The 15,057-nt window shown below is 38.7% G+C and overlaps 1 protein-coding gene across 23 annotated transcripts in view; it reads right to left on the bottom strand.

The window, feature by feature from the left end:
* Window positions 1–15,057, bottom strand: part of ZBTB20 (zinc finger and BTB domain containing 20) — an 865,400-nt gene that overhangs the window by 596,404 nt on the left and 253,939 nt on the right. For 3 of the 23 annotated variants that reach the window (XM_070369666.1, XM_070369720.1, XM_070369689.1), the window contains one exon: window positions 14,229–14,301. The exons of the other annotated variants lie outside the window; for them this stretch is intronic. The gene's annotated coding sequence lies outside the window, so the exon portion shown is untranslated. The remainder of the gene's footprint in view (window positions 1–14,228; window positions 14,302–15,057) is intronic. 23 annotated transcript variants of the gene reach the window in all.

Raw genomic sequence — 15,057 nt, forward strand, 5'->3', positions numbered from 1 at the left:
GGTCTGAGTTATCTATTTTAGTTACTCATACTGTCAATTCTCTCAATTCCACCTATACAAATACACTCTAGAGCTTCCATTTGGACTGCATAAAATTGCATTTCAGTCAAAAGAAATTTAGAAGTGCACAAAATATTAAAAGATAAAAAGGCCTCACAAACTCCCTGTAAAGGCTGGCAATCTTCTCTACGGTCACCTTTGGGTGCCATCTCTTTTTTCACTACACAGACTCTCTCAGAACATGACTGACCCAAGTATGGCTTGTTGATAAGTAAGCATAGCTGCATTCATTTCACTCTGATAATCCATTAGAGTTGTTCAATTTTAAAAAACAATCTCATTTCTTTTGCCTTCATTTTTAGGACAAAATATCAAGCCTTTGCAAATATTTCTGCTTATAAACTGAAATTCTTCAGGTTTGCTACGGAAGCTTCACTCTGTAAGTAAATCAACGAGATACAAGGAAATCCAAGTTTGATGTTTAACGGTGCTCAGATGGTAAAGAATCTGCTTGCAATGTGGGAGACCCAGGTTCAATTCCTGGGTCGAGAAGATCCCCTGGAGAAGGGAATGGCAACCCACTCCAGTATCCTTGCCTAGAGAATTTCACGGATAGAGGAGCCTGGTGGGCCATAGTTCATGGACAGAGGAGCCTGGGTGGCTATAGGCCATGGGGTTGCAAAGAATTGGACATGACTGAGTGAATAATAAGTGCTAGCAGCCCACTTAAGGTTATTTCTCCTCCAAAAATTAAACTGAAATACATATTTTGGCTGGGAGTTCGGCAATGCCAGGGAAACACTCTAAAAATCTGTTGGCAAAGGAAGAAAATAAAAAATATGGTATTGAGGTATCTGATTTTTAGTGTATTGAATTCAAGAACTAGATTCAAGTGACAGATATGCTTTAACGTTCTGGCTCTGTGCATTTGAAAAACTGAAATTTGATATCTAACAATCACCCTTATATTCAGAATTACTCAACATTCCTTTTCTGTTTATACACCTCATTCAGTGACATGACAGCCCCAGGCATTCTACCAATCTCCTTGTACATGTCCATTGACATTGTCTCTATCAAATTTGATTCAATAAAATTAAATGGAATTAAATAAAATGGTCTTCTTGAACCTCAGTATTTCTCATCTCTTATTATATTGTATTTCTTATCATTTCTTATTTATTTAGCTGAGGCAAAAAGGTTTCCAGACTCAATTATACTTTTCCTCCTGGTTTTCTATTTCTTAAGTATTTTTTCTCTGAGAAAGGTTGTTCATGTCAATTGCCAAAAGAAAAAACAGAAAGAAAGAGAGAATCCTTAAATAACTGTATGAAAATAAAATGAATATAATAATAAAGTAACTGCTATTGTATATCAGAGACAACATTTCCATCTGATGTTTCATAGAATTTTCATCTGATTCTAATAGTTTTCACATAATAACAAACACAAGTATGGCCTACTTCGAGAAGATTCTAAATTGCAGATGGTATATGGGTGATAGGTAACAGGGAGAAACTGGGTAAGGAAGACAGATTTCTAGCTTTGGCTTCAAGAGTTAAATTTTAAAAGGAATTAAGTAGTAAGTGTTGAAGATGATATGCGATTGGCTTACAATTTTCCCATCACTTTTAGACATGAGGGTAACCGTAAATTTCCTCCCTTCATTTCCACACTCCCTTCAGCCTGCACATGGATTCTATGCTTCCCCCTCAAACCTGCTCTTAATGTTAATTTTAAGCTGATTTCATGTGTTTATAAACATTTTGAGGGGGATTAAGAAACTCCAATACTTTGGCCACCTCATGCGAAGAATTGACTCATTGGAAAAGACTCTGATGCTGGGAGGGATTGGGGCCAGGAGGAGAAGGGGACGACAGAGGACGGAATGGTTGGATGGCACCACCGACTCGATGGACGTGAATTTGAGTGAACTCCGGGAGATGGTGATGGACAGGGAGGCCTGGCGTGCTGCAATTCATGGGGTCGCAAAGAGTCGGACACGACTGAGCGACTGAACTGAACTGAACTGAAGACACAATTGGTCTTACCAGGTGGCTCAGTATTAAAGAATCTGCCTGTGATGCAAAAGATGCAGGAGATGCTGTGGGTTTGATCCCTGGGTCAGGAAGATCCCCTGGAGAAAGGAAAGGATACCCACTCCAGTATTCTTGCCCTGGAAAATCCCATGGAGAGAAGAGCCTGGTGGGTTACAGTGCTGCACAGAGTCGGAAACAACTGGAGCGACTGAGCACAAGACACACAGTATGATTTTTCTCTGGTATTCTCTTTCTGTAAGCAACAGCAAGATGACAGTCAAATACTCATTAATCTCCTGGGAAAAAAAATCAGTAAGTTTCTTGTATCCTTCATTTAGGATTGGTGTTTATTACAAATCGTGCTGAAAGACCTCACACACAGCAAATTGAAGTATGTGGCATGTAATCCATCACACAGAATGATCAAGGAGTGAGTCAACACTTCTAGGGCTTCTACACCCCTCAACTATGGGCATTTCCATGGTGCGCATTTCCATGGTGTTCAGACATTCAAACAAACACATTTGTCTAAAAACAAATACATATGTAGGAAAACAGTTCTCCAGGGCTCTCGCCTTTTCAGCTGCTCTTGGTTGACAGATGAAAAGTCAGATACAACATCTTGAAATTCTAAGTCTTCTTGTCTTGAAACAAATATTTGTCCCAAATAGTGAGACGTTCATAGCTTCTATTAAATGGACGAAAGAGTCATAAAAAGAGGCCCTTGGGTTTTCATCCTGTAATGGTCTCCTCCTTGATTTCCCTCTGACTCACACCCACTGGTTTCAACTTCATTTTGAGGATACATAAAATTATTCTGAAAGAAATCATCATTTTCACTCTCTCAAAAGAGTTTCCTAAGAAATTTGCTTCAAAACAAGGTAATCTGTAACACTAAGAATACACCAGTATCTTTCAATACTTCTTTAGAGTTTATAAATCTTACCTATTCAGGGATCAACTGATAAAATTTGAGGGCAACTGAAGAAATCTCTCCACCATCTTCCTGTGCCTGAAATTCTATCACGTGAAATTCATAGAGAAAGGCAGAAATCATTTGATTCTATGTTACTCTGAGAAGGGTACCATTTTATTTTTATTTTAGAGATGAAGAAACCAAGGTACAGAGAAGTTAAGTAACTTGCCTAAAGTTTTTTGGTAACTCAAAGGGCCAGGATTTGAATCCATTGGTGTCTGATACCATGGCCTTAGCCATTATATTATACCAATTCTCTGTGAAGTAGAGATTAGTAGAGAGGAATGGTTAAATGCATGATTTTGGAGTCAGACAGTATAAGCTCAAATCCTAATTTAACCACTTACTGGCTGTTTGAGCTTGGTCATGGATCTTAACCTCTACAAGCCTTTATTTCTTTGTGTGTATCAAATGTAGCTAGCTTTCACTAAGTAGTAAAGCTATGTCCTAGTCATCAAAGCAAAGTGTTTTACATCTATTATCTCATTTAATCCTAACAATATCTCAACAAGGTATGAAGTATTATCATCCCCAAACTAGAGATGAGGAAATTGAGGTTAAGTAACTTGCCTACTGTTCTACTGTAAGTGGTGCAATCAGAATTTGACAAGGATAACCTCACTCAAGCTTACCTGGTGGCTCAGATGGTTAAGCATCTGCCCGAAATGCAGCTGACCTGGTTCAATCCCTGGGTCGGGAAGATCCCGTGGAGAAGGAAATGGCAACCCACTCCAGTAACTCTTGCCTGGAAAATTCCATGGACTGAGGAGCCTGGTAGGCTGCAGTCCCTGAGGTCGCAAAGAGTCGGATACGACTGAGCGACTTCACTTTCACTTCCACTTTAACCTCATTCCAGAAACCAAGATGTTTAACCATTAAATCTGATGAAAATAATAAACAGCGTTTACCTCATCAAGCTTTGGACTGTATTTTGGTCAGGACTAAATGGGGCTTCCTGGTGGATCAGATAGCAAAGAATTTGCCTGCATTGTGGAAGGCCAGAGATTGATCCCAGAGTTGAGAAGATCCCCTTAAGAAGGGAATGGATACCCACTCCAGTATTCTTGCCTGGAGAGTTCCATGGACAGAGGAGCCTGAGGGACTACAGTCCATGTGGTTGCAAAGAAGCAGACACAAATGAGCAACTAACACATACACACACACACACATACACACCACACACACAAATGAAGTAAAGAACGTGTGATGGTTACTTGTATGTCAGCTTTACTGGGACACCAGTGCAGATATTTGTCAAATATTTTCTAGGTATGTCAGTTCAGTTCAGTCATTCAGTCACGTCCAACTATTTGTAACCCCGTGGAATGCAGCACGCCAGCCTTATAAGTCCATCACCAACTCCCGGAAGTCGCTCAAACTCATGTCCATCTAGCCGGTGATGCCATCCAACCATCTCATTCTCTGTAATCCCCTTCTCCTCCTGCCTTCAATCTTTCCCAGCATCAGGTTCTTTTCCAATGAGTCAGTCCTTCCCATCAGGTGGCCAAAGTATTGGAGTTTCAGCTTCAGCATGAGCCTTTCCAATGAATATTCAGGACTGATTTCCTTGAGCACTGACTGGTTTAATCTTCTTGCAGTCCAAGGGACTCTAAAGAGTCTTTTCCAACACCACAGTTAAAAAGCATCAATTCTCCTGCCATCAGCTTTCTTTATAGTCCAACTCTCACATCCATACATGAGTACTGGAAAAACCATAGGTTTGAAAATACAGACTTTGTTGGCAAAGTAATGTCTCTGCTTTTTAATATGCCGTCTAGGTTGGTCATAACTTTTCTTTCAAGGAGCAAGCCTTTTTTAATTTCATGGCTGCAGTCACCAACTGCAGTGATTTTGGAGCCCAAGAAAATAAACTCTGTCACTGTTTTCATTGTTTCCCCATCTATTTGCCATGAAGTCATGGGACTGAATGCCATGATATTAGTTTTTTGAATGTTGAGTTTTAAGACAGCTTTTTCACTCTCCTCTTTCACTTTCATCAAGAGGCTCTTTAGTTTCTCTTCATGTTCTGCCATAAGGGTGGTATCATCTGCATATCTGAGGTTATTGATATTTCTCCTGCAATCTTGATTCCAGCTTGTGCTTCACCCAGCCTGGCATTTCACATGATGTACTCTGCCAAAGAATTGATGCTTTTGAACTGTGGTGTTGGAGAAGACTCTTGAGAGTCCCTTAGAGCAAGGAGATCCAACCAGTCTATTCTAAAGGAGATCAGTCCTGGGTGTTCTTTGGAAGGAATGATGCTAAAGCTGAAACTCCAGTACTTTGGCCACCTCATGCGAAGAGTTGACTCACTGGAAAAGACTGTGATACTGGGAGGGACTGGGGGCAGGAGGAGAAGGGGACGACAGAGGATGAAATGGCCGGAGTTAGTGATGGACAGGGAGGCCTGGTGTGCTGCAATTCATGGGGTCGCAAAGAGTCGGACACGACTGAGCAACTGAACTGAACTGAACTCTGCATATAAGTTAAATAAGCAGAGTAACAATATACATCCTTGACATACTCCTTTCTCAATCTGGAAGACATCTGTTGTTCCATGCCCAGTTCTAACTGTTGCTTCTTGACCCGCATACAGATTTCTCAAGAAGGCGGCAAGGTGGTCTGGTATTTCCATCTCTTTAAGTAAGAATTTTCCACAGTTTGTTGTGATCCACACAGTCAAAGGCTTTGGCATAGTCAATGAAGCAGAAGTAGATGTTTTTCTGAAACTCTCTTGCTTTTTCTATGATCCAATGGATGTTGGCAATTTGATTTCTGGTTCCTCAGCCTTCCAGCTTGAACATCTGGAAGTTCACGGTTCAGGTACTGTTGAAACCTCACTTGAAGAATTTTGAGAATTACTTTGCAAGCGTGTGAGATGAGCACAATTGTGCAGTAGTTTGAACATTCTTTGGCACTGCCCTTCTTTGCGATTAGAATGAAAACTGACCTTTTCCAGTCCTGTGGCCACTGCTGAGTTTTCCAAATTAGCTGGCATATTGACTGCATATTTTACAGAGTAATCTTTTAGGATTTGAAATAGCTCAACTGGAATTCCATCACCTCCACTAGCTTTGTTCATAGTGATGCTTTCTAAGGCCCACTTGACTTCACATTCTAGGATGTATGACTTTAGGTGAGTGGTCATATCATCGTGGTTATCTCAGTCATGAGGATTTTTTTTTATAGTTCTTCTATGTATTCTTGCTACCTCTTCTTAATATCTTCTGCTTTTGTTAGGTCCATACCATTTCTGTCCTTTATTGTGCCCATATTTGCATGAAATGTTCCCTTTGTATCTCTAATTTTCTTGAAGAGATCTCTAGTCTTTCCCATTCTATTGTTTTCCTCTATTTCTTTGCACTGATCACTGAGGAAGGCTTTCTTATCTCTCCCTGCTATTCTTTGGAACTCTGAGTCAAATGGGTATCTTGTTCCTTTTCTCCTCTGCCTTTAGCTTCTCTTCTTTTCTCAGCTATTTGTAAGGCCACCTCAGACAACCATTTTGCCTTTTACATTTCTTTTTCTTGGGGATGGTCTTGATTATTGCCTCCTGGATGATGTCACGAACCTCCGTCCATAGTTCTTCAGGTACTCTACCGGATCTAATCCCTTGAATCTATTTGTCACTTCCACTATATAATCATAAGGGCTTTGATTTAGGTCATACCTGAATGATCTAGTGGTTTTCCCTACTTTCTTCAATTTCAATCTGAATTTGGCAATAAGGAGTTCATGATCTGAGCCACAGTCAGCTCCTGGTCTTGTTTTTGCTGTCTGTATAGAGCTTCTCCATCTTTGGCTGCAAAGAATATAATCACCGTATTGACCATGTGGTGATGTCCATGTGTAGAGTCTTCTCTTGTGTTATTGGAAGAGGGTGTTTGCTACGATCAGTGCGTTCTCTTGGCAAAACTCTGTTAGTCTTTGTCCTGCTTCATTTTGTACCCCAACGCCAATTTTGCCTGTTACTCCAGATATCTCCTGACTTTCTACTTTTGCATTTCAATCCCCAATAATGAAAAGCACATCCTTGGGGTGTGTTAGTTCTAGAAGGTCTTGTAGGTCTTCATAGAGCCATTCAACCTCAGCTTCTTTAGCATTACTGGTTGGGGCATAGACTTGGATTATTGTGATACTGAATATTTTGCCTTGGAAACAAACAGATCATTCTGTCATTTTTGAGATTATACCCAAATACTGCATTACAGACTCTTTTGTTGACTATGAGGGCTACTCAATTTCTTCTAAGGTATTCTTGCCCACAGTAGTAGATATAATGGTCATCTGAGTTAAATTCACCCATTCCTGTCCATTTTAGTTCACTGATTCCTAAAATGTCGATGTTCACTCTTGCCATCTCCTGTCTGACCACTTCTAATTTACCTTGATTCATGAACCTAACATTCCAGGTTCCTATGCACTATTGTTCTTAACAACATTGGACTTACTTCCATCAGCAGTCATATCCACAACTGGATGTTGTTTTTGCTTTGGTTCTGTCTCCTCATTCTTTCTGGAGTTATTTCTCCACTCTTCTCCAATAGCATATTGGGCACCTACCGGCCTGGCAAGTTCATCTTTCAGTGTCATATTTTTTTTTTTCTTTTCATACAGTTCATGGGGTTTTCAAGGCAAGAATACTGACATGCTAGGTATATCTGTGAGGGTATTTTTTGATGATATTAACATTAGAATCTATAGACTGAGTAAAACAAATTAATCTTCCTGTAAAAACAGATTAATCTCCCTATTAGGAGTGGCCCCATCCAATCAGTTGAAAGCCTATAGTAACACGGAATTCCTCCTGCCTGCCTATATTTGAGCTGGCATATTAGTTTTTTTCCTGCCTTTGGACTTGAACTGAGACATTGGCTCTTCCTGAGCTCAACCTACCAGTCTTTTGATTAGAACTATACCATCAGCTCTCCTAGTTCTCAACCTTGAAACTATACTCCAACCACATCATCAGTTCTCTTAGGTCTCCAGCTTGACAATTTCAGATCTTGGGACTTGTCAGCTGTAATAACTGTATGAACTAATCCCTTGTAATAAATGTGTGTGTGTGTGTGTGTAAAGATACAGTTAGTTGGATGCATATAGAGATCTATCTTGGAGAAGGCAATGGCACCCTACTCCAGTACTCTTGCCTGGAAAATCCCATGGATGGAGGAGCCTGGTAAGCTGCAGTCCAAGGGGTCACTACAAGTTGGACACGACTGAGTGACTTCACTTTCACTCTTCACTTTCATGCATTGGAGAAGGAAATGGCAACCCACTCCAGTGTTCTTGCCTGGAAAATCCTAGGGACAGGGGAGCCTGGTGGGCTGCTATCTATGGGGTCGCACAGAGTCAGACACGACTGAAGCAACTTAGCAGCAGTAGCAGCAGAGAGCTATCTGTCTATCTATACATCCTGTTGGGTTTTTTCTTCTGGAGAACTCTAACAAATACCTGTAAAGTACCTGAAATAGTCATAAAGAACTGGTCAATAATTGCTTTTTAAATTGCTATCCTAAGAAAAGCCAACAGAAAAGAAATTACAGGATGGCAAAGTCTCCTTCAATAATGAAAGTAGATAAATCTAGAGGAGGAGAATAAGTAATTTGTAGGCAATAGGTTCTTAAGAAAGGAGGGGGAAATTAAAAAAAAAAATCTCTGGCTAAGTCAGATGATTAGTTTCTTTATGTAAAATAAAAGATGGTAGAAAAACTGAACATCAAGAATAAAAGCTACTCTAATCCTCCCCTATATTGACCTTAAAGGAACTTTGGTTCTTTAACATGAAGGTAAAACTTGGTGAGAAAACAGATGTGACCTTCCCATTTGAGAGGTAAGAGATAATAGGGAAGGGAGAAAATTAACAGAAAAAGTCAGGTATATTTAATGCCCGACTTACTGCATACTAATTCAGCCAATTCAATTTCTATATATGCATTTTGTTCCCAGCTATAAACTATGATGAATATAGAAAATAAAAAAAGACTTCTCCATGGAACAGGTTAGGTCTCCAAGATTTTTCAGCTAAAAACATCCTGGAGATGGCATATTCAAGTTTCCTAATACATGTGATTGACACTGATATCCTTGAAAAACTGCTTCGATTACCCCCACCACTGTGGTCTTCACCCATGAACACCCCTCCCGGACAAATCTCTTTCTGAATATATTATTTAGGTCGGGTTAGCCAGTATCTTGACTTCAATGAGTTCATATCAGAAGAAAAGAAGGGAGCTTCCTCTGGGTTTCAGTGAACATGTGTTACTCCCATCATCTGAGCTAAAAATCAAGGAAGCTGCAACAGCTGGGAAGGAAGGAAAAGCAAATTTGATTTTTAAAGAAAATAGAAAATAAAAGCAATTCTTCCAATTCCAATGTGTGGCATCTATGCTGATTTTTCTCAAGGAAAAGTGCTTATTGCTGCCAAAAATCCCCAGGGTAACCACAGCTGACACTCTTCTCAGCATTAGAGCACTTGGCAACTGGTGATATGGTCTGCTCCTTTCCCAAGCAGATGAGAAGCCAGGCACTTCCTAAATAAAACCAACACAGCTTTTCTTGACTCTTCAGCTGCTTGCATGTCTCATGAGCATAGCATTTTGTCCTGTGCAATGAAAGTTCATGGAGCAAACCTATTTCACCCACAGAATCAAAATCAGTATAATGAATTCTTTATGTTCTTCAGGCTGCATTGATAGAAGAACCTACCTTTATTGCACACTCAAATGCTGCTGCTGCTATACATATTGTAATTGTACAAAGGACTGAGAAACACTGTCAATAAACAGAAATAAGCCCTGCTAAAGAATGTCTAAGTATGCAAAAGGATGCAAATATAGGCCCTCCACCATACACAGGATCTTTGCTTATACCAATCGCACATGAGCAACGGAAGAGGACATTCAAAACACTGTAATAAGCAAATTCCCATCTTGCATTGGCTTATATCAATAGAATTCTTCCAAGTATCTTTCATAATAAAATGTGTTTAGATTGATTATTTTTCATTCTCATCAGAGGGAAAAATCATCTGATTGAAGGTGTTCTTCTTAAGTGAAAGCAGGAAGCCAACTTCAAGGGCCACCATTTTCATAACAAATGCCTCCATTTATATTTGTATTAAAAAGTCGACTTCTCTATCTAAGCTCTATGTAAGTATTTCTACTTATCTCACAATGATCTACATGTGTGAAATTTCATGAGTGTTATTACCAATATTTACTTCTGATGGCCACAGTTTTTTTCATCTTTGTGTAGCCATATGCTTAATGTTGCATAATCCAGTGGGACTTCCTTTTCTAAAAACACAAAAATCAAATGGAAATTTATGAAACTATATTCTTTTTTAATGTGAAAAGTAAATACAAAAGAATGGTTATAAAATAAACATTGGGTAATGTATAAAATCTACCTTACAAAAAGTGTGTTATTTACGTCAGGAAGTCTTCATTTATCCCTTGAAATCCCAGCCCTGGGAGGCACCAAGTTCCTAGATACACTAACCGAAGCACATCCACATATGTCAGTGGTTAATCTTACAGAGAACAATGTTGTGACTCAACAATTACCCTGGTTGAACAGCATTTAATTCCTAAATAATAATGACTAATAGTGTTTTATTGGATAATGGTTAATTGCTAACACATTTCTTATAGGCATTTTGAAAATTGTCTATCTAATCTTCCAAAATTTATTCCAAAAATGCCTAAAATGCAGAGTTCCATCCTTTGAAACTAAACACAAATTTGTTTTGACTAATATAAAATTGCTTTGCAAATCTGACCCCTAACAAGTATAAACACATGAATTAAGTTCAGCATGCAGGTGGCATGTACTAGAAATTAGGTCATATCAAGGGACTGCTATCTAGTATGACTCATGTACTGGTTGGCCATCATCCCTTCACTTCTGTACTTTAATGGGCTTAAACTCAACATCAAGAACAACTGATGAAGAGAGCTTAAATCACCAAAGAAGTCTATTTGTGAAACACTGGCACAATTCTGAGCCTTACTTCCTCACTGTGTTGTGTTTGTAATGGAAGTGGCAATGTGGAAACAAAGCTGTGATCCAGGTTATACTTAGATTAGACCCAAAGAAATAGTAGCCACACATAAAAAGCATACTAACAATGATTTCAACTTTTGTTCTGTTTCTCAAGAAAAACACCAAAAAGAGAAAGAACAGAATCCCTTTTCTGTCTTGACTACATTGGAAATGGATCGCACCTGGGTTCAGAATCTCTATTCTTCCTCTCCCTCCCAGCTCAGATCTCTCTCCAACTCATCTATCCCCCACAAGCATTTCCCACCCCCCACCCTGTTTATTTTCCTTTCCATCTATACTTTTCCCTCTTATTTTAGTGAAATTCTGGCACTTTAATAAAGAACTCTCCACCCTTCCCCCACCCATAGTCACTTTTCCAGTAGTGAAAGTGTTAGTGCAAGGGATTCTCCAGGCAAGAATACTGGAATGGGTAGTTATTCCTTTCTCCAGGGGATCTTCCCAAACCAGGGATCGAACCTAGGTCTCCCACATTGCAGGCAGATTCTTTACCATCTGAGCTACCAAGTGATATTGATGAATATATGGTAAGGAAAAGATGAAGTACATTGTTTAAGGTCATAATATAGCAAGAGTGGAGTAGGGCTTCCACTCAGATCTGGACCTTCTTTTTGAGATTATCCTTTTTCCTGTATATATTGGTTGCTAAACGTTATCATTCCTTTTTTCACACAAACATTTAATGTCTATATTCTTGTGAAGAAATGTTCTCTTTACCACCAATATTCATTTATTTTTGAAAGCTAGGATTATTCATACAAGACTCTAATCAACTCACAGATCCTTCATGATATGCTTCTAATCTACCTTTCTAGTCTTCCCTTGTGTCACCTGATCCCCTGCATTCTAGCTGCCAATCAACTTTTTGTACCCATGAGATTTTATCTCTGCCTAGAATTCATTTTATCTTCTCTTTTTCCACAAAGAAAGAAATAAGTACTTTTTTTAAAGGTCAAAGTCAAACATCATTTGTTCCAGGAAGCCTTTCCAATATTTGTTCCATGAAGCTTTCAACATCTCCACTTCCACAACATTTTCATCATATATATGATCCCCAGTAGATCATATATGCTACTGTTTTAGAACTGTTGTCCCTTGCTAGGTTGTAGAATTCTTATTGGCAGAGCACATTCTAAACACAGGGAATATACTTGCTTTTGGCTTCAAGAAATTTCCAGTATAGTTAGGGGGTCAAAAGTGTAAACAACTCCAGTCAAATTCTGACACAGACAAAATATTTCTACATAATTGGTTTGAATTATTCCCTAGTGACTCAGTGGTAAAGAATCTTGCCTGCCAATGCAGGAGGCATGAGTTCGATCCCTAGGTCAGGAAGATTCCCTGGAGAAGGAAACGACAACCCACTCAGTATTCTTGCCTGGGAAATCCCATGGACAGAGGAGCCTGGCAGGCTACAGTCCCTGGGGTTAGAAAAGAACACAGCTTAGCAACTAACAACAAAGCAACAAGATAATTGTATACATTTTTGTCATAGTCAAGGCTATGTTACATACAGCGAACATAACTACCCCCAAATTGACATGGTATAAGCAGGGAAGTGGTCAAAGTACATAAAAAGGAGAACAAAGAGAAATCAACTATAAAAATGTAATGAGGGAAAAATATTGAGCTAATTGAAGTACGGGCTTAATGCAGGAAAAAGCAGCTTGGGGAAAGGAAGTTGAATTAGTTCGGGATATTCTTGGTAGCAAGAGCCAGAAAGACTACAGTGGCCATAAATGAGAAAGGGACTGACTATGGAGCAAAGCTATCCTCCAGTGTACCCCTGGGCATTGAGTTCAGTGATTTATATTGTTTACTTGAACTAATACAGTCACCCTGTGAGGTGGGATCTGTGAAGGAACAGAGGCTCAAAGCAGTTACGACTTCTCAGCTAATAACTGGAAGAGCCAGGATTCAAACTCAGAACTGATTCCAAAGTCCACCCTTTATATATTCAATATTAGTTTACATCCAAGGAGACTGTGTCCACAGAATCAGCCAAAAATTACTTCATTTCCTCAAAGACCAAAGCCTAACAAAAATTTCTATTATTGTAAGGCTCTTAATATGATGATAATGTACACTTATATATTTAAATAGCTAATACATTTATAGTATACTCAGCTAATACACTTTCATATAGCACATTGAGATGGAAATACCTTGAAAATCTTGTAGCCCAACATCTTATTTTGTAAATATTGAAGATACTAAGACAAACTAGTTGAATTACATAGATTACTAAGGAGAGAAGTTCTGAGAAGAAATGAAGAGCAAACTCTTTGCTCCTAAGGCTGAAGACTGTGAGAAAAATACCATCTCATCTTGTGTAAGTGAATTCTATCATGTCAGCTATCTTGTCACTTTTTGGCTAATTGTATTTCCATTATCTGGGACATAAATGGTACTGTTATTAACACACAGTTACTAGTACACACTTTATAAGAGGAAGTGCCCAAATAATATTTGATTAATGAAGTGAGGAATGGGTCTGTGGATTAGAGTGTATATGATGAAGGTGCAAGTGTACAATTAATCAAGAGATTGTCCATATTAGATGGTACTAAATTAATTTTAAGTGCCATTTGGATCACATCATTTTCTCCTTGACACAGTGACATTTTAAATGCCTTACATAGCAACGTTTTTGGGTTCAAATACCTTTATCAGGAATCAAGAGTTTAGTATACCACCAATACATGGAATTTACAAGGTGTCCTTGTATAGAACCATTAAGAAATCTTTTTAAATTTGTCAAGAAATAACTCAATAGATTTTGATAAAGTGGTAATATGAACATTTCATCCTTAACTCAGGGGGTTGGGAAATACAGAAGTGATGTTTCATTTATAAAACCCTGTTCCCATGAAGCTGAGCAGAAGGATGGCTTATAACAGAATTTTCTAGCCAAATTCTCGAAGGGCCCCCAACAGGCTTTCTCAATTTGTGGGCGCTGTCCTCTAACAATCTATTCCTTTTCAGACTCTCCTTGGAAACCAAAGATTTATGTCATTCTCTTCATATTTTAAAATGAAATTGGTCTTACAGAAAAAATAAAAACTGAAAGCTTGTCTTTATTCCAAGTACCAATGCTTCCTGGACAAACACCTCATTAATATGCCCCAACAACTTTGCAGCATCCTTACCATGATTTGCACATTTCTAGAAATCAAGCTCAACATTGGCATTTGTGAAGATGAGTTGTGCTGAGACAGAGGCCTAAAAAAGGAAGGTAAATAAATACTCGGTTTGTCAGCTTATAAAGGGGAAGCAGATTCTCCTTATATTAGTGACTTAAAAAGGTCCTGCTCAAATTCCAGACTAAATGAAAAGTTACATGGACTAAAACCAGTTTTTAAAAATTACTATTCGATACTTAGTAATTCTGAAATGCTTTCTGCTCTTTGAATACATTCAAACAAGTAGGTATCACAGTATTTCACTGATAGCTTATCAAACCACAGAACAGAACAGGAGAACTAAATAAAAAGGGCTTTCCTAAGGGAGCTCCACGGTCATTGTTCTACAAAAACATATGAACATATTGCTATAAACTCATCTTCACAGAAAGTCACCCAGCTTAATAAGCACAGACCTGCAAGTTAATATTAAAATTCACTTTGATTTCAGCAGCAACAAAGCTGATCCAACTAGGAGCTATTACATAAAACCCTTATTGTCATATTCGTCATCACCACTCTCAATAGAGACCACTGCAAGCACCAAGAAACCCTCAGTTCACCTCAGGAAATATGCTGCTCAGACAGCCATCCCAATAACAATACAGTGGTGAGATGGCCCTGTTTATTTTATCAGAATGGCACTCCCTTAATTTTTCAATTCTCTTTATTGATGTCCTCTTTCATGTATAGGTCTATTAGATTCTACTTCCTCTACTGTCCTCCCAGGAATTGGTGCTTGCCAACTACAATAAGTTGTTTTGACAACTTGTCTAGCTATACAATACTCTGTTTC

This window comes from Bos mutus, chromosome 1 (assembly GCF_027580195.1).
Source record: "Bos mutus isolate GX-2022 chromosome 1, NWIPB_WYAK_1.1, whole genome shotgun sequence".
Classification (NCBI taxonomy): Eukaryota; Metazoa; Chordata; class Mammalia; order Artiodactyla; family Bovidae; genus Bos; species Bos mutus.